Source organism: Rattus norvegicus, chromosome 14 (assembly GCF_021556685.1).
Source record: "Rattus norvegicus strain SHRSP/BbbUtx chromosome 14, alternate assembly SHRSP_T2T, whole genome shotgun sequence".
Classification (NCBI taxonomy): domain Eukaryota; kingdom Metazoa; phylum Chordata; class Mammalia; order Rodentia; family Muridae; genus Rattus; species Rattus norvegicus.
Window position 1 is genome coordinate 4617624 of NC_141547.1, and position 26279 is coordinate 4643902.

The 26279-nt window shown below is 42.3% G+C and overlaps 1 pseudogene across 1 annotated transcript in view; it reads left to right on the forward strand.

Moving 5' to 3' along the window:
• Window positions 1–17596, forward strand: part of Gbp6-ps3 (guanylate binding protein 6, pseudogene 3) — a 186684-nt pseudogene extending 169088 nt beyond the window's left edge. The window contains exons 4-11 of the transcript XR_015637235.1: window positions 10021–10130; window positions 10316–10512; window positions 12744–12978; window positions 13760–14036; window positions 14692–14877; window positions 15785–15887; window positions 16229–16422; window positions 17302–17596. The product of XR_015637235.1 is annotated as a guanylate binding protein 6, pseudogene 3, transcript variant X2 (transcript). The remainder of the gene's footprint in view (window positions 1–10020; window positions 10131–10315; window positions 10513–12743; window positions 12979–13759; window positions 14037–14691; window positions 14878–15784; window positions 15888–16228; window positions 16423–17301) is intronic.
• The last annotated feature ends 8683 nt before the right edge of the window (window positions 17597–26279 follow it).

Sequence of the window (26279 nt, forward strand, 5' to 3'; positions counted from 1 at the left end):
GGGTTTTTGTTATTTCAAATGAATTTGCAAATTGTTCTGTCTAACTCTGAAGAATTGGATTGGTATTTTGATGGGGATTGAATTGAATCTGTAGATCGCTTTTGGTAAAATGGCCATTTTTACTATATTAATTCTGCCAATCCATGAGCATGGGAGATCTTTCCACCTTCTGAGATCTTCTTCAATTTCTTTCTTCAGAGGCTTGAAGTTCTTATCATACAGTTCTTTCACTTGCTTGGTTAAAGTCACACCGAGGTATTTTATATTATTTGGGACTATTATGAAGGGTGTTGTTTCCCTAATTTCTTTCTCGGCTCGTTTCTCTTTTGTGTAGAGGAAGGGTACTGATATATTTGAGTTAATTTTATACCCAGTCACTTTGCTGAAGCTGTTTATCAGGTTTAGTAGTTCTCTGGTGGAACTTTTGGGATCACTTAAATATACTATCACATCATCTGCAAACAGTGGTATTTTGACTTCTTCTTTTCCAATCTGTATCCTTTGATCTCCTTTTGTTGTCTGATTGCTCTGACTAGAACTCAAGAACTATATTGAATAAGTAGGGAGAGAGTGGGCAGCCATCTAGTCCCTGATGTTAGTAGGATTGTTTCAAGTTTCTCTCCACTTAGTTTAATATTAGATACTGGTTTGCTCTATATGGCTTTTACTATGTTTAGGTATGGGCCTTGAATTCCTATTCTTTCCAGGACTTTTATCATGAAGGGGTGTTGAATTTTGTCAAATGCGTTGTCAGCATCTAATGAAATGATCATGTGGTTTTTATTTTTCAGTTTGTTTATATAGTGGAGTATGTTGATGATTTTCCATATGTTAAACCATCCCTGCCTGCCTGGGATGAAGCCTACTTGATCATGATGGATGATTGTTTTGATGTGCTCTTGGATTGGTTTGCAAGAATTTTATTGAGTATTCTTGTGTCGATATTCATAAGGGAAATTGGTCTGAAGTTCTCTTTCTTTGTTGGGTCTTTGTGTGGTTTAGGTATAAGAGTAATTGTGGCTTCATAGAAGGAATTCGGTAGCGCTTCATCTGTTTCTATTTTGTGGAATAGTTTGGATAGTATTGGTATGAGGTCTTCTATGAAGGTCTGATAGAATTCTGCACTGAACCCCTCTGGGCCTGAGCTCTTCTTGGTTGGTAGACTTTTAATGACTGCTTCTATTTCTTTAGGAGTTATGGCGTTGTTTAAATGGTTTATCTGTTCCTGATTTAACTTTGGAACCTGGTATCTGTCTAGGAAATTGTCCATTTCCTGCAGATTTTCAAGTTTTGTGGAATATAGGCTTTTGTAGTAGGATATGATGATTTTTTGAATTTCCTCTGATTCTGTAGTTATGTCTCCCTTTTGATTTCTGATTTTGTTAATTTGGACAAACTCTCTGTGTCCTCTCATTAGTCTGGCTAAGTGTTTATCTATCTTGTTGATTTTATCAAAGGACCAACTTTTGGTTCTGTTGATTCTTTGTATAGTCCTTTTTGTTTCTACTTGGTTGATTTCAGCTCTGAGTTTGATTATTTCCTGCCTTCTACTCCTCCTGGATGTATTTGCTTCTTTTTGTTCTAGAGATTTTAGGTGTGCTGTCATGCTGCTGATAAATGATCTCTCCTGTTTTTACTGCAGGCACTCAGAGCTATGAGTTTTCCCTTTAGCACATGCATATGTGGGCGTTCTTCCCTTATTGTTGTTGAAGACCAGCTTTAGCCCGTTGTGGTCAGATAGGACACATGGCATTATTCCTATCTTTCAGTATCTATTGAGGCCTGTTTTATGACCAATTATATGGTCAATTTTGGAGAAAGTTTCACGAGGTGGTGAGAAGAAGGTATATCCTTTCGTTTTAGGATAGAATGTTCTATAAATATCTGTTAAGTCCATTTGGTTCATGACTTCTCTTAGTCTGTCTATGTCTCTGTTTAATTTCTGTTTCCATGATCTGTCCATTGATGAGAGCGGGGTGTTAAAATCTCCTACTAATATTGTGTGAGGTGCAACATGTGCTTTGAGCTTTAGTAAGGTTTCTTTTTTGTATGTAGGTGCCCTTGCATTTGCAGCATAGATATTTAGAATTGAGAGTTCATCTTGGTGGATTTTTCCTTTGAAGAATATGAAGTGTCCTTCCTTCTCTTTTTTGATGACTTTTAGTTGGAAATTGATTTTATTCGATATTAGAATGGCTATTCCAGCTTGCTTCTTCAGACCATTTGCTTGGAAAGTTGTTTTCCAGCCTTTCAGTCTGAGGTAGTGTCTGTCTTTTTCTCTGAGGTGTGTTTCCTGTAGGCACCAGAATGCAGGGTCCTCATTGCGTATCCAGTTTGTTAATCTATGTCTCTTTATTGGGGAGTTGAGTCCATTGATGTTGAGAGATATTAAGGAATAGTGGTTGTTGCTTCCTGTTATGTTTGTATTTGAATGTGAGATTATGTTTGTGTGATTTTCTTCTCTTTGTTTTGTTGCCAAGATGATTAGTTTCTTGCTTTTTCTAGGGTGTAGCTTGCCTCTTTATGTTGGACTTTACCATTTATTATCCTTTGTAGGGCTGGATTTGTAGAAAGATATTGTGTAAATTTGGTTTTGCCATGGAATATCTTGGTTTCTCCATCTATGTTAATTGAGAGTTTTGCTGGATACAGTAACCTGGGCTGGCATTTGTGTTCTCTTAGGGTCTGTATGACATCTGTCCAGGATCTTCTGACTTTCATAGACTCTGGTGAGAAGTCTGGTGTGATTCTGATAGATCTGCCTTTATATGTTACTTGGCCTTTTTCCCTTACTGCTTTTAATATTCTTTCTTTGCTTTGTGCATTTGGTGTTTTGACTATTATGTGTCGGGAGGAGTTTCTTTTCTGGTCCAATCTATTTGGAGTTCTGTAGGCTTCCTATATGTTTATGGGCATCTCTTTCTTTAGGTTTGGAAAGCTTTGTTCTATGATTTTGTTGAAGATATTTACTGGTCCTTTGAGCTGGGAATCTTCACTCTCTTCTGTACCTATCATCCTTCAGTTTGATCTTCTCATTGAGTCCTGGATTTCCTGTGTGTTTTGGAGCAATAGATTTTTCCACTTTCCATTATCTTTGACAGTTGTGTTGATGATTTCTATGGAATCTTCTGCTCCTGAGATTCTTTCTTCTATCTCATGTATTCTGTTGGTGATGCATGAATCTAGTGCTCCTTGTCTCTTCCTTTGATTTTTCCATATCCAGGGTTGTCTCCCTTTGTGCTTTCTTTATTGCTTCTAATTCCATTTTTAATTCCTTCACCTGTTTGATTGTGTTTTCCTGGAATTCTTTCAGGGATTTTTGTGATTCCTCTCTATAGGTTTCTACTTGTTTATTTATGTTTTCCTAAGTTTCCCTAAGGGAGTTCTTTATGTCTTTCTTGAAGTCCTCCATCATGATGATCAAATGTGATTTTAAATCTAGATCTTGCTTTTCTGGTGTGTTTGGTATTCAGTGTTTGCTTTGGTGTGAGAATTGGGCTCCATTGATGCCATGTAGTCTTGGTTTCTGTTGCTTGGGTTCCTGTGCTTGCCTCTTGCCATCAGGTTGTCTCTGGTGTTACCTTGTTCTGCTATTTCTGACACTGGCTAGATTGTCCCATAGACCTGTGTGTCAGGAGTGTGTTTTCCTGTTTTCTTTCAGCCAGTTATGGGAACAGAGTGTTGTGCTCTCGGGCGTGTAGTCTTTCCTGTCTACTAGTCTTTAGCTGTTCCTGCGGACCGGTGTCCTGAGTCCACCAGGCAGGTAGCTTGGAGCAGAAAAGTTGGTCTTACCTGTGGTCCTGAGGCTGAAATGCCTCCTGGGTGGCTGCTTGTGAGCTCTCCTTGAGGGAGGCAACCAGGAGGGCCTGCAACGCCTTTTCCCAGGATTTTCTGCAAGATGTGTTTTTGTTATTTTTGTTATGGGTAGTATGTGTGTCTGTCTGTTTTTTATGCATGTGAGTACAGGCATCCTTGTGGGTCAGAGGTCACAGTTAGAGTCACAGAACGTTAGAAGCTGCCTGACATGGATTCTGGGAACCAAATCCCAGTCCTTTGGAAGAGAACCAAGTATTCTTACCCCTGAGACATCTCAACAACCCTCAGATTTACATGGCCTTTAGTGGTAAAACTCATCAGCGGTCAATAGGGAGACAGGGAGGGCATGCTGTAAGTTCTTGAGCAAGATGACTATGTCAGTTCTGTGAAGGTACTTGTTTGTAGGATAATGTCCTTATGCAGCAAGGCAGGGCCAAGAGAAGGAAGGGTAGGTGGAGAAAAAGCTAGGGGAGAGAGAGAGAGAGAGAGAGAGAGAGAGAGAGAGAGAGAGAGAGAGAGAGAGGTAGAGGAGAAGCAGAGATCAAGATGGAGTCTACAGAGAAGGATGGTTCAGATTCAGGTGAAATACATTGATTTTATCTTGTCTAGGTGGGCGGTTTATATCTTTATCAATTGGCAGTGAATTTATTGTGTGGATGAATTGTGGGTTGAGAATTTAACATTTAAATCTAATTGCTAAATTACAAGTTTCTGGAACTTTGATTTACCAGGCTAAAGAGAGGACAGTGTGTAGAAGAAATGGCTGAGAGACAGTTGGAGCGTGCAGATCTGGTACTGATGCCCAGGTGGAGTGATAACGCACAGGGCCCACAAAATGAGAGGGTTGTGTGTGTGTGTGTGTGTGTGTGTGTGTGTGTGTGTGTGAGAGAGAGAGAGAGAGAGAGAGAGAGAGAGAGAGAGAGAGAGAGAGTCAGGTGTGGTAACTACTGCCTAGGGGACCTTGCAGAAATGACAGCTAAAAGGGAGACAGCCAGGAGAGGGCGTCTGGTGGACCGAGAGGTAGGGCAGATCCAGCTTACAGGAACTGATAGAAAATGATCCTTTTTAATTTTTAACACCACACATGTTTGTTCCAGGATAACTAATTAAGATGAATTTGTTTTATGTTGGTTTGTTTCTAGTTTCAATAAGTAAAATGAGGGATTTAAAAGAATTTCATTGTTGTGTGTGAGATGTTATATGGTGTGTGTGTGTGTGTGTGTGTGTGTGTGTGTGTGTGTTATAATTCCTTCCATCTTCGTGTGGGTTCTAGAAATTGAAACAAGCTGTTGGGCTTGTCTGCTAATTTATCCCCCTCTCCTTCCCCCACCCCCACAGGGTTTCTCTGTTTAGCCCTGGCTGTCCTGGAACTCACTGTGTAGACCAGACTGGCCTTGAACTCACAGAGACTCACTTGCCTCTGCCTCCCAAGTGCCAGGACTAAAGGCGTGCATCACAGCCACTACTGTAACCATCACTACCACCACCCAGTTTGACTCGTCCTTTTAATCCCTTTGTTTAGATTTAGGCACAGGAGAACTGAGTCTAAACCCTGGAGTTCTCCATTTCAGTGCAGAGAGAGAAGCACTAGTCACACTGTGTGTCTGTTTTTGGCTCACGCCATTTAGTGCACTGCCAAATGTAAAATACATGCTGTTTCCAATGACAACCTTTCAGATGCTGCAATATATTCCACATCGACTTTACACACCTAGGCGCAGGGAAGCATTCATATTCTCAATAGCTTGACTGTTCTGAACAATGGTGCAAGAAACACAGACAAGCCAGGCTCCTGGAGATTTGTCTACTCCCTTGGATTTGCACTGGCTTGTCTACTGTCCTTTTCCGTGACCAAATATTGGACAAAGAACCACCACCACCACCACCACCACCACCACCACCACCACCACCACCAGCACCACCACCACCAACACCAACAACAACAACACCACCAATAACAACAAAATAACCTACAGGAGAAAGGGCTGGTGTTGTGTTGCAGGGATGTAGCCTAAAACCATCAATCAAAATTTTTTTCTCCTGGCTACTTAATTCCCAGAAATACATCTGAGACTAATTATTTATTAATAAATACTTGGGCCACAAGGTTCTGCTTGTTCTCCATCTTGCTCTTAATTTATTATCCCTTTTATTCTAATCTGTGTTGTTTAGCTAAATGGCTGGTTTTACCTCTCCTTGTCTCTATCCCTCTCCTCAGCATCTCTGGACGAGTCTCCCTTTATTCCAACTTGAGTTCAGCTAAGTGGCTGATTTAAGTAAATCTCCCCAAGAAACACTCTCTCTCTCTCTCTCTCTCTCTCTCTCTCTCTCTCTCTCTCTCTCTCTCTCTCTGTGTGTGTGTGTGTGTGTGTGTGTGTGTGTGCCAGATGCCCCGCCTCCTATTTCCTGCCTCAGCTCATTGGCCACAGGCTTTTTTAATTGACAGGTGATGCTTATAAGAGGTTCTACAATTGCTCAGGAAGGCCAGCAGCAGGAACATGAGGCAGTTGGTCATATCTCTTCTACAACCGTGAAGCAGAGGAACGAAGGACTGTGTTTAGTTCTCCTCCTCCTTTCCCTTCAGCTTGAGACCCAGCCAATGGAATAGCCCCACTCATGTTTAGCATGGGTCTTCTCATGCTACGTCATCTAGACAGCCCCTCATAGAAATGCCAGGAGATTTGATGTGAAATTCCATCAAGTCAGCAATGAGATTAGCTATTAGTTATGCATAGAAATAGGATCTCTGGATCATACAGACTTTTACTTTCATTATTTTAGGAAACGTTCTAATGCACCCCAGTGTGTTTATACCAATTCCTGTTCTGCCCAGAAGCACACAGGGTCTGTTTTTAAACTACCTTCATCAAAACTTGTCATCTACTGTCGTCTTAGTGGCAGCTGCCCTAAGACAGTGATGATGCCTCCAGTTTGACTCCAGTTCCCTGAGGGTCAATGCTCACCATTCTGTTTGTGAACGTATCAACCACTTGTGTGCTTTCATTTTAGAAAGATTGTTCAAGTTCTTCCTCATGTTTATTGGGGGTATTGGATTTGTTTTGCTGTTGGGTTGCATGCTAGCTTTATGTCTTGAATAAACCCTGGAAGACATGTGGTTTGCAAACATTGCTCTCCCATTCTGTTTTGTAATTTTGATTGGTTATTCTGTTTTCTGGCAAGAAGCTTTGAGTTAGGTTCAGCCCTTCTTGTCTAATTTTGATTTTCTCCTAGTTTTTGTGTCACACCTAACAATGCCATTAGCCATATTACTGACTAGAAGCCCAATTTTTCTTCTCAGTGTTTCATGCTTTCTGTTAACTTTATTATGGAACTGAAATTTTATAGATTTTTGTCCAGCGTCTTCTGAAGTGACGCCCTTCTCCAGACATTGGTAACCAGCCCAGTGCTATTTTTTATTGAACTTTTTAAGATTTGTATGTGAGTTGGATCTCACAAATGTGGCATTTGCCTTTGCATGCCTGTTCATTCTATTTTCCTAGATGCATGTGAAACTCATTCACATATTTCCACCACAGGATTTCTTCCTTTCTTATCTGTCCTTCCTTCTTGTCTGCCTTTCCTTCCAGTTTGTCCGTCTGTCTTCCTTTCCCTCCTCTCTTAATATATTTCTTTCTTTCCTTCTTCATTCCTTTCTTTCTCTCTTTCTTTCTCTCTCTCTCTTTCTTTCTTTCTTTCTTTCTTTCTTTCTTTCTTCATTTTTTCCTTCCTGTCTGTCCTTCCTTCCTATTTGTCTGTCTTCCCTTCCTTCCTATTTCTTTCTCCCCCTTCTCCTCCCTCCTTTCTTCCTTCCTTCCTTCCTTCCTTCTTTCCTTTCTTCCTTCCTTTCTATGCCTGTGTCATGTATTTTAATCCACATCTGCTCCATGATGACTCCATGCCTTGGCTGTTGAGTGCTGCAGCTGATCTGTTGGGTGCTGTTCTCACTGCCTTTGCACCTACACACTGCTGTACTTAGTTTCACATCTTGCCTTTTAACTCATTGATTTTAGCTGTCTTGGGTATGGTGTGCATAGGATCTAGTTTTTCTTTCTGTATGTGGAAGCATACCCTCTTTCCCCAGCACTGTTTGTTGAAGACACTGTCTTCCTGTCCTGTCTGTCCTTGATACCCTTGGCAAAGATCAGTTGACAGTTGATAAATGTCATTCTATTTTCCTAGATGCATGTTAATTAATGGATTTACATTGAGCCCTCTTATTCTGCCCCATTGGTGTATTTCCTTGTTAATGTTATTATCATACTTTAAGGATACTCATTAATACATGTTAATTGTACAAACGAATGGGATTTGCCATGATATTCCAAGACAGACAGTGTCCACTGACAGCTCCTTTTGCTCTTCTCATAGTATCTATTAATAACACTTTGGAAAAGGTTTTCATATAAACCATACTGTTCTGATGACTATAGCCAGATAATTTGCTTCAAATCAGGATGTGTGTGGTTGTTATTGCTAAAGCTTAACTTTGTTAAACGTGGTGTGTGTTTGAGGGGGCCAGCTGTGGTTCTATGTCCTCCAATTCCTCCTCCTCAGCATGTCCAGACCTGCATACTGGGCTGGAAAAGATCAAGGGAAGTCCAGAATGAGTGGAGTTTTGCAGGATCCTGGTCTGGCTGGGGGCCACGGGGTGGGAAGAGAAGGCCTTCTCCAAGGATCTCAGTGTCATAGCCCCTTCAGGTGAAGGCCTTCTCTGATGATGTTCAGTGAAGCACCTCTTAGGCAATTTTAACTTGTACACACGCCTTTACTAGGGATAGGGGTTAGGCTTGAAAGCATATACTTTATTCATGGCAAACCGGAGGGTATAAATGGACCTTGGAGAGTGAGAAGGATTTTCCAGGGCAAATGAAAACCATTGGCTAGGGTTTTAAAGCTCTGTGAGTACACCATTTGCATGGAGAGGCATACCAGGAATCTCTTGGGTTGGGTTCTAATTGGGGGATGGAGGAGGATGCTTGTAGGTCTGCCAAGGACTACTCGGCCTCTCCCAGGTAGAAGGTGTGAGGAGTAGGGATCCCCAGACAAGGTCAGAGAAGGGGAAGCCTTGCTAGTAAAGGGAGACCTCCATTTTGCACCAGGATCCAATGATCTTTCTGGTCATGGTAGACTTTGACCTCAACTAGCAGGCTTTCCCCACAGTTAAAAGGGTTGCTTTGAGATGTGATGTGAATTATAGAATTTTATTTCGAAGAATGCCATTGGCATATCTGTAAGTGCTTTGAAACCATTTGTTAAGGAGCAATCATATTTTTAACATTCAAGTTCCATTAGACTGTGTGTCTAGGTCCCTGCTCAGTGTCTCATTTGAGCCTGTGCAGGTCCTGTGCTTGCTTTCACAGTCTCTGTGAGCTGCTCACTTCTGCTTGCTGGGCCCCAGGTGGACACAAGAGTGGCTCACCGTTCATGTGTCCCTCTGCCATTTGTGTCTCATCGTGTTTACTTCTATCCCAAACTTTACATTTGGGCCATTTATTTTCATTTATTTTCTTGATATTCAGGATGGCTGCCGTCGTCGTCGTCGTCATCTTCTTCTTCTTCTTCTTCTCTTCTTCTTCTTCTTCTTCTTCTTCTTCTTCTTCTTCTTCTTCTTCTTCTTCTTCTTCTTCTTCTTCCTCCTCCTCCTCCTCCTCCTCCTCCTCTTCCTCCTCGTCCTCCTCCTGTTCTTCTTCTTCCTTTTCTTCTTCTTCTTCTTCTTTTCTTCTTTTTCTTCTCCCTCCTCCTCCTCCTCCTCCTCCTCCTCCTCCTCCTCCTCCTCCCTTTCTCCTCCTGCTCCTCCTCCTTTAGTTCTGTCTGTATTCTGGATACTAACCATCTATCAGACACATAACTGTTAAAGACATTTTAACAAAGCACTATTTATTAATTATTGTTCTTAGCATTCTGTGTCCTGCTCAGAGTCTTCCTGTGCAAATGAGTTTGTACATTCTCCCACATCCTCACCTATGAAATTCAGGGTGCCTAATCTTACACTGAGGTCCTTGTTTCACTTGAAGTTTTGTTTTGAGAAGGGTGATATATATTCCACTAAGTTTCTCAGGCTGACCTAAAATTCTTTCTCTAACCAGGTATAGGGCTTGGGCTCTTCCTGCTTTGCCCCGCCCCCTCCCTGTGTACCTGGAGTAGCAAGGCCACAGGACCATCCCAAATCCCGTCCTCAGGCTTCTGCCTTCTCATTTCTTGCAGGGTGATCCTAAGAATGACTCGTGGATCTTCGCCCTGGCTGTGCTTCTGAGCAGCACCTTCGTCTACAACAGCCTAAGCACCATCAACCGCCAGGCCCTGGAGCAGCTGCAGTATCCTTCTGGGACCTGAGCCACCATGTTTCATTGAGTGCTCTGGAGTGAATATGGGGTCCCTTCCCTGCCCTGTCATTATGTGGCTTTTGTTGGGGGCAGAGCAGAGTGTTTAGAATGGTTTATTTTAACTAGAGAATCAGGAGAGGTGTGCATTGAAGTTGTTTTCCTTAGCCAAGCACCAGCTATGTTACAGAACTCACTGAGCTGATCAGAGCAAGGTCTTCCCCAAATCCTGATGGAATCAAGAATTCCACAGAATTTGTGAGTTTCTTTCCAGACTTTGTCTGGACTGTTTGAGATTTCATGCTGGAGCTGAAGTTAAATGGGAAAAACATCACAAGTGATGAGTACCTAGAGAATGCCCTGAAATTGATCCCAGGTACAGGGAGGCTGGGGAGGGAGGACTTGGGAGGGAGGACTGGGGAGGTCAAGCTGGGGAGGGCTGTCATCTGCTGTGTGGCTCCTATCCTCTCTGGAGTCCTTTGTATTCCTAATAAAATGGAAGTCTGCAGAAGTGCTGAGAGGTCATTGGCTGATGATGTCTGGGATGTGGTGTTTGATTTCATCTGGGAGGAAAAAAACCTAGAGCACAGCAAAGCTATTCAAGGTGGTGTTCTCTCCAGTTTGTATGCAGCATCTAGAGCCAATGCATCCAAACTTCCCAAGTCCACATGTTTGTATTGTGTTTTTGTGTCTGCCTTCCTTTAAGAAACCATTGCCTTCCTTAACTCTTATTCATGACTTTATAGTATGTAGCTCATCTAATATATATTTCATGGAGTTACACATCTTTCTCCTTATGGAGGAACATAGGTTTATAATGTTGGCTTGATTACGTTGTCTGCAAAAATATCTGTGACCTATGTGTCTTCTCAGGTTATGCCTTCTCTATAGTCGTCATAGTTTTTCCCCTGAGTCTATTTGTCACATATGTTTACTCATGTGACAGGGTCAGGATCAGTTGCATTAATGCTCAGGAAATCATTTGCATGGGTATTGTGAGTCCGAGTGTGAAGCTGATGGAGCTTTGTGAGTCACACCAGTTCTGAAATGTGCCTCTCATTTTCTGTCTTTGCTTTCTCTAAACATTGGACATGAAGTTGGTAGAGTGCAACCTGGGAAACCAGTGCAGACATTCACCTCGGAGCATTCTGGAGGCCTCCCATCCTTTCCTCTCCTCTCCTCCCCTCTCCTCTCCACTCCTTTCCTACACTCCCCTCTCACCTCCCCTCCCCTCCCTCCTTCCCTCCTTTACCCTCCCCTTTCCCCGCCCTCTCTCCTTCTTTCTGACTTTTTGGAAGACAAGATCTCACAGTGTAGACTTTGCTAGCTTGGAATACCCTATGTAGACCATGGTAGCCTCAAACTGATGGAGATCGTTTTACAATTTTTAATGAGAAGGTTACCAGCACTGTGTATGATTTTTCACAAAACACTTCCGTGTTGAACTTGAACTTTGTAACTGGACACTGTAGAAGACATATAGGTAATAAGGCAATGGTTACTCAGTGTAACAGACGATACGGCTATCACCTCACATTGCTAACTTTCTTGAACAGCTAAAATTGATTCAGGAAAAATCCCCAAGATATTGGTCTGGGAGGTGACATAAATCAGTCAGCCAAGTATGATGACTGGAGGTGGGATTTCTAGGACTACCTCAGTGCTGGGTGGGTATGATAGTCTCTCTTCAATCCAGTGTACAGTCTGAGGACACAATAAAGCTCTGGAGCATGCTGGGTAGCCAGACTAGCTGTAGAGGAATGTTCCACTTCACCTGAGAGATCCTTCACTAATAAAGTGGATAGTGAAGTGGTCCCTTTTCACCATGCACCCACACACAAGCAAACATGGATACATACACAACACACACATACATACATAGCACATTCATAGCATGCACCCACACACAAGCACATGCATACATACACAATACACCCATGCATAGCACACACATAAATAACATGCACCCACATACAAGCAAACATCCATATGTACACAAGACACACAGTACATACATATAGAACTTCATGACGTTCTGTCTTAATGTTCCTTATTCGTTAGCTCTCTAGACTTGAGTATCCTGTGTGTGTCCATAGCCCTTCCTTCCCTCCTCACTTTTACTTTCTACGAGTATATATTTGACTTTTGCAAAAATTAGTTGTTTAGCCTCAAAGTAGTTCTCCTTCAGTAACCATGGCATTGATCTTAGATTTGCCAATGTTGCTATTTCTAATACTTGATTACCCTTTCTTTGTAGCTTTTGGTGGGGGTCCCACAACTCTTTTTCTATAAGAAGTGATTAGGCTAAAAATCACCTTTAGCCTCCTGTTGTTCAGTCAACAGGATTCACAGCTACAGTATGCTTGATGCCATGTTCATTCAGGTCTGTGGATTTCAGCCATATGCTTCTCCACTGAATAACTCCCAAAACAGTTCATCAGACTTCTACCAAGTACAAACTTGGTGCCCTTTTGACATGCAAAGAAGTGTTGCATGGTACGGTGAAGAGTCCTGTAAGTGCAGAACATTTTCCATTGGCCAGGGCCTCCTTCAGCTGTCCTCTGAGCTAAGAAGACTCCTGTTGTGTTGTGTTTCCTCTGACACTAGGCAACAGTCCCAGAATCCAAGCATCCAATTTGCCCAGGGAATTGCATCAGACAATTCTTTCCTAACCGGAAGTGTTTTGTCTTTGACCGGCCAACACATGACAAAGAACTCTTACAAAAACTTGAGACCATCTCAGAAGACCAGCTGGATCCTAACTTCTGGGAAGGAACAAAGGCTTTTGTTTCTTACATCTTCCCTTATGCCAAGATGAAGACCCTCAGAGAGGGAATCGTGAGTTTTTGGTTTTTGTTTTTAAATCACATTTCTCTGTAGAGTAGTTATGTTGAACTTATTATCATGCACTTTTTTAAAAATTATATATACAATGGTACTATGCATGTGTCCCTACTCTAACTTTTTAAATTTTATAACTGTAGATTAGAAATCCTTCTTTAAAAATGCAGACCACGTCATTAGTATCCATGACTGCAACATACCTGCATAAAACTATCAACTGATAGTAAAATCAACAGTGTAAAGGTACTTAATGTATTATAGAATTAGTGTTTCAACCCCTAAAGGCGATGCCTTCTCTTTTCATGGGGGATGTTCTGCACGTTAGTTACATTTTGGAATCACAATGTGGAAGGCAATTTGGAAATTTAAATTGTTCCAACATAAATGCTAGTATTTAAACAAACCTACACTTTTTAGAATTAGCGTTATGCCTTTCCTTGTTAGGTCATGCATTTATTTCCCTTCAAAGTTTTAAATGAAAAATTATACTTTCATAGACAGTTGAATTTATTAGGTGAGATGGATATTAATTTTTTTAACATTCTGAACTAGAAAACCAAAGAAATAAATTGACAACAGGAAGAAGAAACTGATTGTTTGCTGAAGGAGTTTGTGTGTGTGTGTGTGTGTGTGTGTGTGTCTGTGTGTCTGTGTGTCTGTGTGTGTGTGTGTTATACTGCATGTGTAGCTATGAAAGATTTAGAAATATAGTCTTAAAATCTTGAATCCTATTCACTAATAACCACTTATTTATCCCTTAAAACTCCTGGATCACCAAGGACTGGGGACTCTGGTGACAACCTACGTGGATGCCATCAACAGTGGAACAGTACCTTGTCTGGATGATGCGGTGACAATCTGGCCCAGCATGAGAACTCAGTAGTTGTGCAGAAGGCAGTGGACCACTACAGTGAGCAGATGGCCCAGAGCCTGAGGCTCCCCACAGACATGCTCCAGGAGCTGCTGGATGAGCACACAGCTTGTGAGAAGGAAGCCATCTCTGTCTTCATCGAGCACTCCTTCAAGGATGAGAATCAGCTGTTCCTGAAGCTGGTGGTAATCTGCTTGTCATTAACTGTCAAGACTCTACCCCTCCAGACTGTAGTGTTGATGAGCCTTCACTGGCCATAGGTGCATTTATCATTCAAAGATATGTGCTTTAGCGTACCATGATGGATATAGTTATGAAAGAGTGAATGACCCCTTCCCAACATTTCAGGTGCTTTTAATCTAGAGATTTCTAACAAATGGAATAGGGAGTGTATAGTGTCCTAAATCCTTTACCCAGTTAATGTTTGTAGATTGCGGTCCTGCCCAGGACATCTACAGTGCATCTTTGAACTTGCTATATTCTTCTGTTCCTAAGACACTGTTTCTCACCGAAGTCTCGCTACAACCCACCATTTTTCTACTGTTCCTTGCTACATCATTGTGTTCTTAAACATGGAATTCCAGGATGTGACACCCACAAGGAAGGGGAGAGTGTAGGATGCAGCCCCACCTCTTACAGAAGGCCTTGAGGACCAGGAACCTCAAGAACATTTAGTGTGATCTTTCACGGCCTCTTTAGCATCCAGATTCAGGTCCTAGCACTTCACACTCCCTCGCGGTCTCATTATGTGCTTTCTCTTGGGAAATAGGTTGGCTCTTCCAGGATGTTTCTTAGAATTTTATCCCTTCTATTCCTTCAACTGTGTCACTTCCCTTGTAGAAATTAATAGGTGAGAAGAAAGGGCTTTTTGTGTTGAAGAATGAAGAAGCATCGGATAAATACTGCCAGGAAGAGCTGGAACGACTTTCAAAGGATTTTATGGAAAATATCTCGACATTTTCTGTTCCTGGGGGACACAGGCTCTACGTGGACATGAGGGAGAAGATTGAACGTGACTACTGGCAGGTGCCCAGGAAAGGGGTGAAGATGAGGAGCAGGGAACCAGTAATGGGATGAAAGTGAGGAACAGGGGGCACAGGAATAGGGTGAGGGTGAGGAGCGGGGAACACTGGAATGTGGTGAGGGTGAGGAGCACGGAGCATGGAAGCTTAGCTCAGAGGGAAGGGCATGCCATAGAGCATAGACACACAGCATTGCTTAAGAGGAACAAGAAAACACGAGGCTAACCTGGAGCCTTTAGCTTTATGTTGGTGTTGGTGACCATAACCAGGGCTTTGCAAGGCAAGGCAATTGCTTTACCTTCAAACTCCTTTACCAGAGCCACGCTTGGTACAAAAGAGCTGCCATTCAGTCCAGATTCTTAGAAATATTCATATAACACACTCTGAGGGATAACTGTAAGTCTGTCAGGATGGTCTGCCTGTGGAGTAGTAAGTGTAATAACACAGCTAAAACATTACTCTGTTAACTGCCAGTGATGCCATTGTAAGTACTGCCTTTAGACCATTCTTTAGTTATTTAAATGCTCTGAGCAATACCCCCACCCCATACTCCGAGGACAGTCACACATTGGTAACAGGAGGCCCCGGTCAGCTAAAATGCCTTGCCTGTGAATACATCCAGCGGCTCCCATCGTGCAGTATTTTACACTGGGAAGGAATCTCTGAAGGCATCCTATGTTGCAGCATGCACAACTGCACAGGACTGGCTACATCAGAGAGGAGGCAGGTGTCTCTAGAGAGGTTACTGGAGGAAGCCACACAGCAGGAAGTATCCAGTGCCACTAAGGAGCCTGGCATTCTGCAGGCTTCACCATAGCACTTAACAATGAGGCACAGCTAGGACTCTCTTGAGTCTCTTGGGTACTCTCTCAGGATTTATCAGGGTTCTTTGCTCCCTCTTGCATCTGCAGGCAAGTGAAGTCTTCCAGAGCTCTCTGAAGTCACAGGTCATCATTGAGAATTCAATCCTGCAGGCAGATACAGCCCTCACTGCAGGGGAGAAGGCCATTGCAGGTACAGGAACATGTATATGTATGTCTCTAGTCTCTTAGGAGAGGTCCGATACCTACTCTGGCTTCCTGATAGATGCCATAGTAAACTCATGCAAAGGTCAGCAGCTTGCTGTCTCTCTGTGGATGCCCACTCCGGAAGCCACAGTCTATTCTGGCTGTGTTTCAGGCAAATGGGCAGGGTCTCCTCCATTATCCTCAGAAACATGCTCTCCTTGGTGTGGACCAGGGTGGAGTCTGGTTTCCTATGCTCCCTTTCAGATGTGAATTGCTCTCTGGGATTTGGAATGTTGACATTTTACTGGACCCTTCTCTTTCTTCTCTCCCTGTATCTCCCTGGGACAGAGGAACGTACCCAGAGGGAGGCAGCCGAGAAGGAGCAGGAGCTGCTAAGACAGAAGCAGAGGGAGCAGCAACAGTTAATGGAGGCTCAAGAGAAAAGTAACAAGGAAAACCTAGAGCAACTGAGAGAGAAGCTGGTGCAGGAGAGAAAGCAGCTCATCGAAGAACATAACATGATGTTGGAGAAGCAACTGAAGGTGGGACTCCTCATCCTCCTGGTGGTTCTTGTACCCCAGGTAGTGGGAGAAGATTGGCAACCAGGTCATGGAGAAATACCGTGATAACATATTATTGCTAAGGAGTCCCCTTTCTTATGTGTTATTTTCCATGTAGTCTTTGAACTTTGCTCCTTACATAGACTCCGGATACATCCGGTTTCCTGTTTCTCCTTCATGGTTTTAATGATTACAGTGGTTTGGCTTAGAGATTTGGGATATTTAAAAATGATCTTATGAGGGTTCACTAAACAGATTCCCCGAGCGGGCAGTGTAATAATAATGCCAGCAACTGGTCTGGGCTGTCAGATCATCAGGCACCTGACTGTTCCCCACAGTCCCACCCGCCCCACCCCAACCTCCCCAGGATGATGTATGCTGATATTAAACTGAAGGAAACGTCCAGTCTGAAAGGCACAGTGAACCGGCAGCTTCTGCAGGTTCTGTGGCTGTCCCCAGGGTAGGCAGTGTGCTTGAAGAAGCACATGTCATTGGATTCCCATTGTCCATCTGCAAGTGAAATGGTAATCAGCTTCTTAATCATCCAATGATCGCCATCATCTCCATGATATAGTTGTCTTTGTAGATTGAGCCCTGTGCAATCAGGCCAGTGGCATTTTTGTGTAAGCACGTCTTCACAACCCTGCTAGCATCGCAGCCATAACAAACATGGTGGGTGAAGATTAGTAAAGTTTCAACCCTGCTTCCTCACAATGTGTAGGTCTAACTCTGCTGCATCTTCATGGTAAGGGAAAGTTTTCAGGACTATGCTAAGGACGGCTTGCTAAAGTTTTGAAACTCTTAAGTTATACAGTGTTGGGACTTGCAATGTTTACTTCTCTGTCATGTTCACTGTTTTAGGATCAAAAGGCTTACCTTGAGGAAGGATTTAAGAAGAAAGCTGAGGAAATGAGTGGCGAGATTCAGCGACTAAGCTATCATATCTAGTATATGAAGCAAAACAGTGGTTCCATCGTGGACCATATCTTAAGAGGATTTGCTTCAGTGATTTTTGCTCCCATTTTACTTGTTGAGGAGGCTGTAAGAGGCATTGCTTCATTGTTTAAATAGGATTGACTCTTCTTTTGAAGAAATGATAGACTGATATACACTTTGTTCTATTTTAAAGCTGGCTGTTTTCCATTTTCACTCAGTGATGTTTAAACGTAAAAAGTGCTGATTGGAGGACATCTGTGCCCCACACACACGAGATAGAACACAATCAAACATGTCTGCACAGACAATGCTTGCCTTTAGAGAGCACACATTTATTTTTTAAACCATTCTTGTGGAAGCTATGCAATTAGTCATTACATGCGATTACTGTTGGCTAGTTTGACTGGATATAGAATCAGCTAGGTGACAAGGTTTTCCCCACTCCTATGAGGACCATGTAGCCTGATTAGCTTGTGGGGGATTATCTCAGGTTAGTATGGTAGGGAAGCCATCCTAAGTGTGAGCAGCACCGTTCCTGTGGACTGAAGACACAGTAGAAAGAGGAAAGCAAACTGGCCCTACTACTTGTGGCTTCCTGACTGTGGATGTCATGTAAACAGCCAGCCTTGATTTCTGTCCGAATGCATTCTCCACCCTTGGCAGAATGTACCATCGTGATACATGGGCCACAACAAACCCTTTATGAAGTTGCTTTTGTGAGGGTATTTTAATCACAGCCAAGAGGAAAAGCCATTGATATCCTAACAGTGATAAGCCTGGAAACTAAGTACTTAAACATTGCTGAGTCAGATTGCTAATGGATTTCAATATGACTTGATCCTGGGGTACTATATAGTCAAGAAACAATGTCAGTCAAGCAATCTGTATAATGATCTAAACTGAGCTTTAAAAGTAAGGATGTCTTTAAAAATAAAGTCAAAATACCATACAACCATGTGATTATTATTACAAATGCTACTGTCCCGTGCTAACATATAAGAACACAAATGAAGTGCCTTATGGAAGATTAATGAAAAGCCTGATCTACCAGCTTCATCTAGAGAGAACAAGCTGGAGTCAAAAGTAGAAGGGTGCATGTGTTCAATGATGTACTTAGCCTTTCATGTTTCATGAAGAATGCTGGGAAAGTGTTTTTACATTTAGGAGAGGGACAATGAGTTAAAAATCACCACTGCAAGATGATGTTTCTACTTCTAGGAATGGCAGCAACTGCTAGTGAAAGGAAAATTATAAGAATTTAAGGTTTAAAAATATAAAATTAAAAGAGTAAGCTCCAAAAGCCACAGACTCAGGGCTAAGCCCTGCCACCAGGAATAGCAGGCCATAAAGATAAAGAAAAAGAATGCAAAAACCAGCTCAGGCTATCCAGGACTGACCCATAAACCATCCAAAGACATCCCCCCAGCTTACTCAGAGTCATACTTTAACCAGATGTCCTCCAGACCCTGATAAGCCCCTACTTGTGCTTTTCAGCCATTGTGTCCTGCAGAGAGCATTCCAGGAAACCGGACAGCCCAAGCCTAACCAGAGGTGTTTCAAATACAGATGCTTCATCAATTCTGACAAACTTTAAAAATAATGAGGACCTGAAGACCCAACTGTTCTCCTGATTTAGTTGCTCTGTTCCAGGAACCAGGGGGCCATAAAACCTTTTGGTCCCCTTATCTCCTGGAGCCATAAAACAATCCTGCAATTTGTGCTGCATTCCCCTTTGACATCCCCCCCCCATCCCCTGGTGCTCACAGCCTCTGCCTTTAAATACTCTTTCTTCCAGCCTCTCGGGGTCGACACCTCTGTCTCCGGCGTGGGATATGTGTCAGCCTGTAGATCTCTGCAATAGGTCTCTGTAATAAACCTCACCTTTGCTTATTACATCCAAAATAGTCTCTCTGTGTCTGGGGTCCGCGATTTCCCAAAACTTGAGTAAGGATCTCTCTGCGTGGGATCTTTCACTAGAAGGTACACAAGACCAAGACTTGAGTCCCAGGGAACATAACATTTGAATCTTAACGATGTTTTCCTTTGTGGCTTTGCTTTCTTGAAAGTAATTTAAAAAATACAACTTATGTAAACCAATATATCGAAATATTATTCCCATAGGCAGTCAAAACAATTTATGTGTGTCATTTTTACATCATATTTATTTGTTTGCAAACTAAACAGGGAAACTGTATTAAAAGAAATGATAGTGTAGAGTGTAAGAGAATCTATGGGGCAAATGGGAGGTGGACAGCCATAGATGGCTCAGTGGTCAAGAGTGGATCATGCTCATCTAGAAAAACTCGGTTCACAACATCCACACGAGGCAGGTAACATAAGGACCCTTATTAGTGCCTTCATGAACACAATGTATTTAGACTATCCCCACTCCAGGCTCCTCGAAGACATCCTCAGATTATCCTCTGATCTTCATGTCTTCTTCTCCTCCTCCCCCCCTTTCTCATTCTTCTTCCTCTGAATAAATTAATGCTGGCCTCATGTCCCTGGGAATTAGATACCATCTACCAGACCATGGGCAATTTGTCATGACGCATACCCCCATAGAAACATAGTCTCCCTCTCCCAGTGGCCAGATATCAACTGTCAGTAGTTCCTCAGCTAAGGTTGGAATCTCGTGAGCTCATTGCCACTTCATGCAGATATTGACTGACTTGATAGTGTATATATCTTATGACGACAACCATACCCTCTGTCATAGCCCCTTCCTATCCAGAAGATATTATTTTAGAACAATATGATTTGATTTTTAAAAAACTTTTGTTATTTCAAAATTAAAGTGTAGACATTCCTATGATTTCTGGAATCTTGGAGATGCTTACTTCCTCTCTCTTAATGCCTTGTAAGATGTCATGTTCAAAAGAATGAACTGTATAAAGGAGAGATCTTGGCGCTCTTTCTTTTTTTCTTTTCTTTTTTTTTTTAGGAGCTGGGTACCGAACCCAGGGCCTTGCGCTTGCTAGGCAAGCGCTCTACCACTGAGCTAAATCCCCAGCCTTGGCGCTCTTTCATCGGGAGCCATTTTGTTCGCTTCTGTGAAAGCCTGCCTGCCGGGCACACTCAAGGTAGGTCAGGGTATACTGGCAGATTTGCTGGCCTGCTGACTCATGGAATGATAAGAGGAAATGGACTTGAGGCTCAAGGCAAGGGGCTGAATGTTCTCTTAATCTTGGTGGAAGGAAGAAGGAGGTCTCTGGATGGGAAAAGATATCCTGTGTATACATCAACCATGTTTTCTGTTACCTTGTGACTTTGTTTCCCATGGTACTGTGGGATATAAAAAGACTAAGAAAAATAAACTCAAGGCTGATGTAGTATTGACCCATAGCCTTCCCAATTCTAATTCTTGTCTCTGAGTCTTCTTTCTGTCTTTTCTATAATCAACCCCACTTCCCCTTCAGAGGCTGCTCAACTTTGTGCTAGTGGGACAGGCGTACTCTAGTGACTTTGTTGAGGTGGCCCAGGAACATTCAGAAACAGAAAAGAAAGATTGACCAAATTGTCTCGCGCGACCTCTCGCCAGCAAGAATACGCGGGAACACATGAATCCTTCTGTAGCCAAAATGCTTATTCTTTATTAATAATAGAGAGGGCGGCCCTGGGGTGCCAGCATGGCGCGGCTTATATACACCCTAGTGCGGCGCATCCACACCTGATTGGTTGCTTACCCATGATCTCATTAGGCACGCCCCGGAGTGGGCAAAGACCTGGCACGAAGGCACTCTTGCACATGTGCACACAGTTAACTTCCTGAAAGGAAGTCGGCTGGTGCGGCGGAGGCCAGCGCCATCTTGTGGTGGCGAATGTTATAGCGGCCCTCTACATCTCGCCTTATTATTTTATTTATAACAATAAATTATTGTCTAGGCTGGTCTAGGTCTCTGTAGTTACGTCCATCTGCTGTGGCCCCTGTCTTAGGTCATTCCTCTATGTCACAGCCTTATCTGTCGAAGCGTAACCCTATCGCCACCGGGCCCCGTGTACTGTGCATGAAGAAAGTTGCCCGTCTCTGGATACCACAGTGCTGTGTGACAGTAACTGTTAACGACCTAGGGCGAACTCTAAAAAGAGGCCAGCCAGAAAATGAGTTAGTGGGGAAATCATGATCACCCTATCGCGTGTAATGAGGAAACCTCAGCGATGTGGAAGGGCTGATCAAAGAATCATTGAGTCTCTCTCATCCCAGCGTAATGGATCCACAGATCCATGGGGTGCAAGAGCAGAGAACTCAGATACCGACTAATTCTTGACCATAGATAACCAAATTCCAGGGGAGGTCCCTTGTTCAATGGCCACAAGTGCTTGAGTGATAACGGCCTTGTCACGTTTCTGTTGAGATCTGAGTTTGCAACCCAACCATAGCATGAACACTAATCCACAGTATAGGGCTGCACCAAACAGAGCCACTCCCGATACGTAGTGGGCACCTCATTTGGTCCTCTTCAGCTGTTACCACCAAGGGCTGTAGTCAAGCCGCTCCTATAATAAAATTTAGAATGCCCAATTGTTAGCAACTACTCCAGAAAGTTCACCCACTGTGCTTGTCTAACAATAGATTGGGGGAGGATAACTCTAGACACTGCAGACACAATGTCTGCAGCAGTAATGGCTGCTACAATAGCAGCGAAAGTATCAAGGTCTTTTCCAGGACAGTTCAGGATCAGTCATTTTTCTCTGGAACAACCAGCAGACAATGGAACCATTTCTGAGATCTGTACAACCAGGGCAGAGTTTCCCAGTCCACAGCAGCTTTACGCAGGTGGCATTCCTGTGAAGCTACAGTCTGTAAAATGACAACACCAGTTAAGGCAGCAAGAGTCACCAGGGAAATGAGGGGGCAGCAATGGCTGGAGTCCAGTCTTCTCCAGCAAGCAGCAGTGCACAGAGGGTCAGAGAGCAGGCCATATTGGGACGGGACACACGCAGCGGTAACACTGACTACAGCAACGGCAAAATCTCTGTGATGACAAAAGATGAGGGGGAATCTTCCATCTTCCTCTCAGGGCAGAGGAATGACTCCAGGGACCTGAACCAGGAGAGCTGAATCTTCATGCTCCCAGGATCAGCAAGTCTTACCCGCCACTCAGGCAGCTGGCACACTCTTGTAGCATCCTGTAGAAAAAACACAAAAGATTCCCTCTTGCCCATATAAAATATCTGAACAGGATCATGTCAATACGTGGATCTTTCTATTTCACCTAGGCAGAAGTATGCCTAGGTGTAGGGTGCCATAAACTTTGCATCCAAATTTTAAAATTGAAATAAAAGGAGCATTATTTAGCATAACTCCCCCTTTTTATTTATTAAGATATAGTAAAGATATTATTTATTAAAGTAAGTCCTCGAGGATTAAATTGAGGACACTGAGCACTTGTATTTATAAATTGACTTGTATACCAAATTATTGTCTCCAGCATTATTGTTTTGGATATATAAAGAATGAGATTTTTTGACTAATTGTTCCTATGTAAGGCCTATAATCTGTCTGGTATCAATGCCCTCCCTTGTTAAGGAGCCCAGGCAATCCAGTTTGAGTTCTTAAATGGTCTATTAAGGAACAGTACTTAGTGCTCTTAACCACTAAGCCATTTCTCTAGCACCTCACAAACTTTATTTACCTAAACGTAAGCATTAATTAGAAATGTCAAATCCTGTAAATATTATCCAATTTCAGTCTTACTAGAAATCCCTGAGCTGGCAGGGTGAGGCTGAGAATTTAAAGTAAGCAAATGGAGTCTTCTTCTTTTCATATCAACTCTATTACCATTTTCAAAGTTAGGTATGAGCCTAAGGTTTAATTTAGTTGTCTGAGCCAGAGCACTGAAAGGACAGTGAGTTGTCAGACATTCACACTGAAATCACTCATTGATTTATGTAGAAAACCTGTCTCTAATAAAGCATTAAGTAATTGAAATCAATTGTAAACTACAAGCCACACATTGACTATCAGTATATGAATTGAAAGCTTGATTTTTTTAACATTTTAAAAACAGTGGCTAAAGCATGGAATTTAATAAACTGTGTTGAAGCAATAGAAACTCAAGAGAATAAACAAGTGATCTAATCATACATGTAGCCTTTTCATTAGATGAACCACCTATAAATACAGTAAGTGCATTTCCTATGGGTTGTATGCACAAATATACAGGAAGTACAAAAACATGTAAAAAGTAAAATTATCAATTTTGCCTGAAAAATTTGTATATGTAATGGGCCAAATATCAGTATTTTGTAATAACCAATTAACTGTTGTTTGGAATAAGATATGTTTTACCAGGTTTCTTTTTAAAATACTTCCATGACTCTAGTCTACAATTCTGTATTAACACAGCTGAAGCTTTATCTCCAATGAGGATAACAAACAAAGACCTAAGTCCTCAGGTAAGGTGAGGTACTTAGCCAATTAACATATCCTTAGTAGCTTAAAATTAGTTTTAAATATTCTTTTCTGGAGTAGTGTAACAGCTACTCCCCAAATATTAAAGCTCATTTTGAGAGCAGAAGTTTGTAGTAAAAATTTCCATATACACTGAAAGATTCAAGGTTCTAACTTCTTACATCGAAGAAGCAACAAAATTACATAATATAAGGCTGTTGGCCATTCCTAATGATATCACTTTATGGGCTCTTTAAAATTATAAGCAAGCTCACAAAATGAAAACTCAATATCAATCCTCTAAATCTATCTTGAAATGGCAGTTGGAGTAAACAAACTGGCTGTAATGTTCTCACAAGTTCCAAAATCTCATCAGTCTTTCATAAATCTTGTAACAATCTCTACCTGTTTGATTTTTCTTAATTACAAATAAATTTGAGTTAGTCAATGTAACACTGGCAATCCTTAATCACAATCTTTCAGTTCTCCTTGTAACACCAGAGCACAGCCACAATTTTGGAGTCACCTGAGTTCTGAGTACTGACTAGGCAGCTGTTCTTGGGGCAGTGGAATTAGCATCAAAATATAGATAGCTTCAGGGCAAACCACAACTTTGGAAAGCAAAACTCAACCTCCAACAAATGATCTAGTCTCCAAATCCCAGTCTCCAGTCTATCCTTCATGCTACAAGGTTTGACTGCTAATTCCTGCATATGAACGCACGATGGTGTAGTCTCCAGCACCTCAACAAAGAGACATTGTCCTAAATTCTTTTAGAAGCCTGGTTTCTAGAATAAGAGTTCCATAAAAATATTATCTCAATTTAGACCTGTTTCCCTAGGTTGGCTCATGCCACATGTTGTCTAGAATGACTCCATTCAAATTACCAGTTTTATGTCAACTTTCTGTTACCAATATTATACATTTTTAACCATATCCAATAACTTGAAAACCAACATTCCATGACCAAGGCAAGTAGAGCATATTTATACATTTAAAACCAATCAGAAACAAAATTGAAGTGGCTATACATGTCTTCAATATTTAGACCAAACACCATTTTTACCTTTTTAGCTATGATTTTAAGAGAAGCACCTTGTCACCTGTTGAGTCAAATAATAAGTCAGGGATTTCTCTAAGAGAAACAGCCATCAGCTCTTGTACCAAAGAAGCTGAGAAGCTGCTGGCGCCTTTAAGATCAGCTCGTGCAGACGCGTAGCCTCTGGGCAGCTTCTCCAGCTAACCTAGACTCCTGGCTGTAGGTACAGGGCTCTAAAGGCCTGATTGAAACTGTTTTTTTTTTAATTCATTTGTCCCTTTTTGAAATGAGTTAAAACCAAATCAAGATGTGAACGACCAGCAGATAAAGTTTTTACCATTTTTTCTTTCGAACATGAAACATAAAACATTTAAGCAACAAGAAACAAAAACCACAGACATAAACTGACATATAGGGACAGCTTGGTGCACCAAGGACAGACAATAGGCAAAGAGGGAAAAAACCAGATGGTGTCAACAGAGAGGTAGGATTTTCCCTTTCCCACCACTTTCACGGTGACTATCCACTCGAGTGGAGTCGATATGGACGATGCATTGTCTCAATTCCTGGACTAGTCCATCAACGCGTTGAAACCAAATTCCTGTAAGATACTGAGATATATTACGGGATATCTGAGCAGCATGACTGACATTCACAAATGGTATGGAAGTGAAACACAGTCCTGAATATTTTTACTCACAACCCAATTACATTAACTCCATCAAGCTGTGCATGGGCATTGAGATGTCCTTTTGTTTGATTCTCCTGAATAAATTTTCAGGCGGTCTACCTCTATCAAGTCTGATCAGTATGACTCTGTGAAGCTTCCAGAGCCTAATCACACCTTTTACAAGCACAAAGACAAACTTTTTCTCCCAAAATACTGTGTTCCTTTTATCTCCTCCCTTTTTCTCTCCCGGGGCGTTTTTTCCCCAATCTCTCACCTCCGCAGATCTGAAGTCGTTGGAGGGGACTGTCTGCTTATTGTCTTTTTTCCTTGAGCTCTTTAATTTTTTACCCAACCCTGTTTCTGACATGCCACCTTGCACCTCCTCCCGAGCTCTCTGTTTTGCTATTACAGCTGGGCGGCTCCCATGAGACCTCTGATGCTGTCTGGCGGTAGCTAGAAACTCAAAGGCCAATAGAGAAAGCCCGAGGGCTGCCAAAACGATAATAAAAACTTCCGCCGCATCTAGCAGGGGAGTGAAGTGGAACAAATCAAGACGCATGTCTCTCAGGGCTTTACCTTTTACTACAGCTCTGGATTCCTTCTGCAGGCAGAAGACCCCCTCTTGGCACCTGGCAATGGCGTGACGTCCTGGGTTCTCGGCACCAAATGTCCCACGCTGTCTCTCACCAGCAAGAATAAGTGGGAACACATGAATCCTTCTGTAGCCAAAATGCTTATATTTATTAATAATAGAGGGCGGCGGCGGGGCGCCAGCATGGCGTGGCTTATATACACCCTAG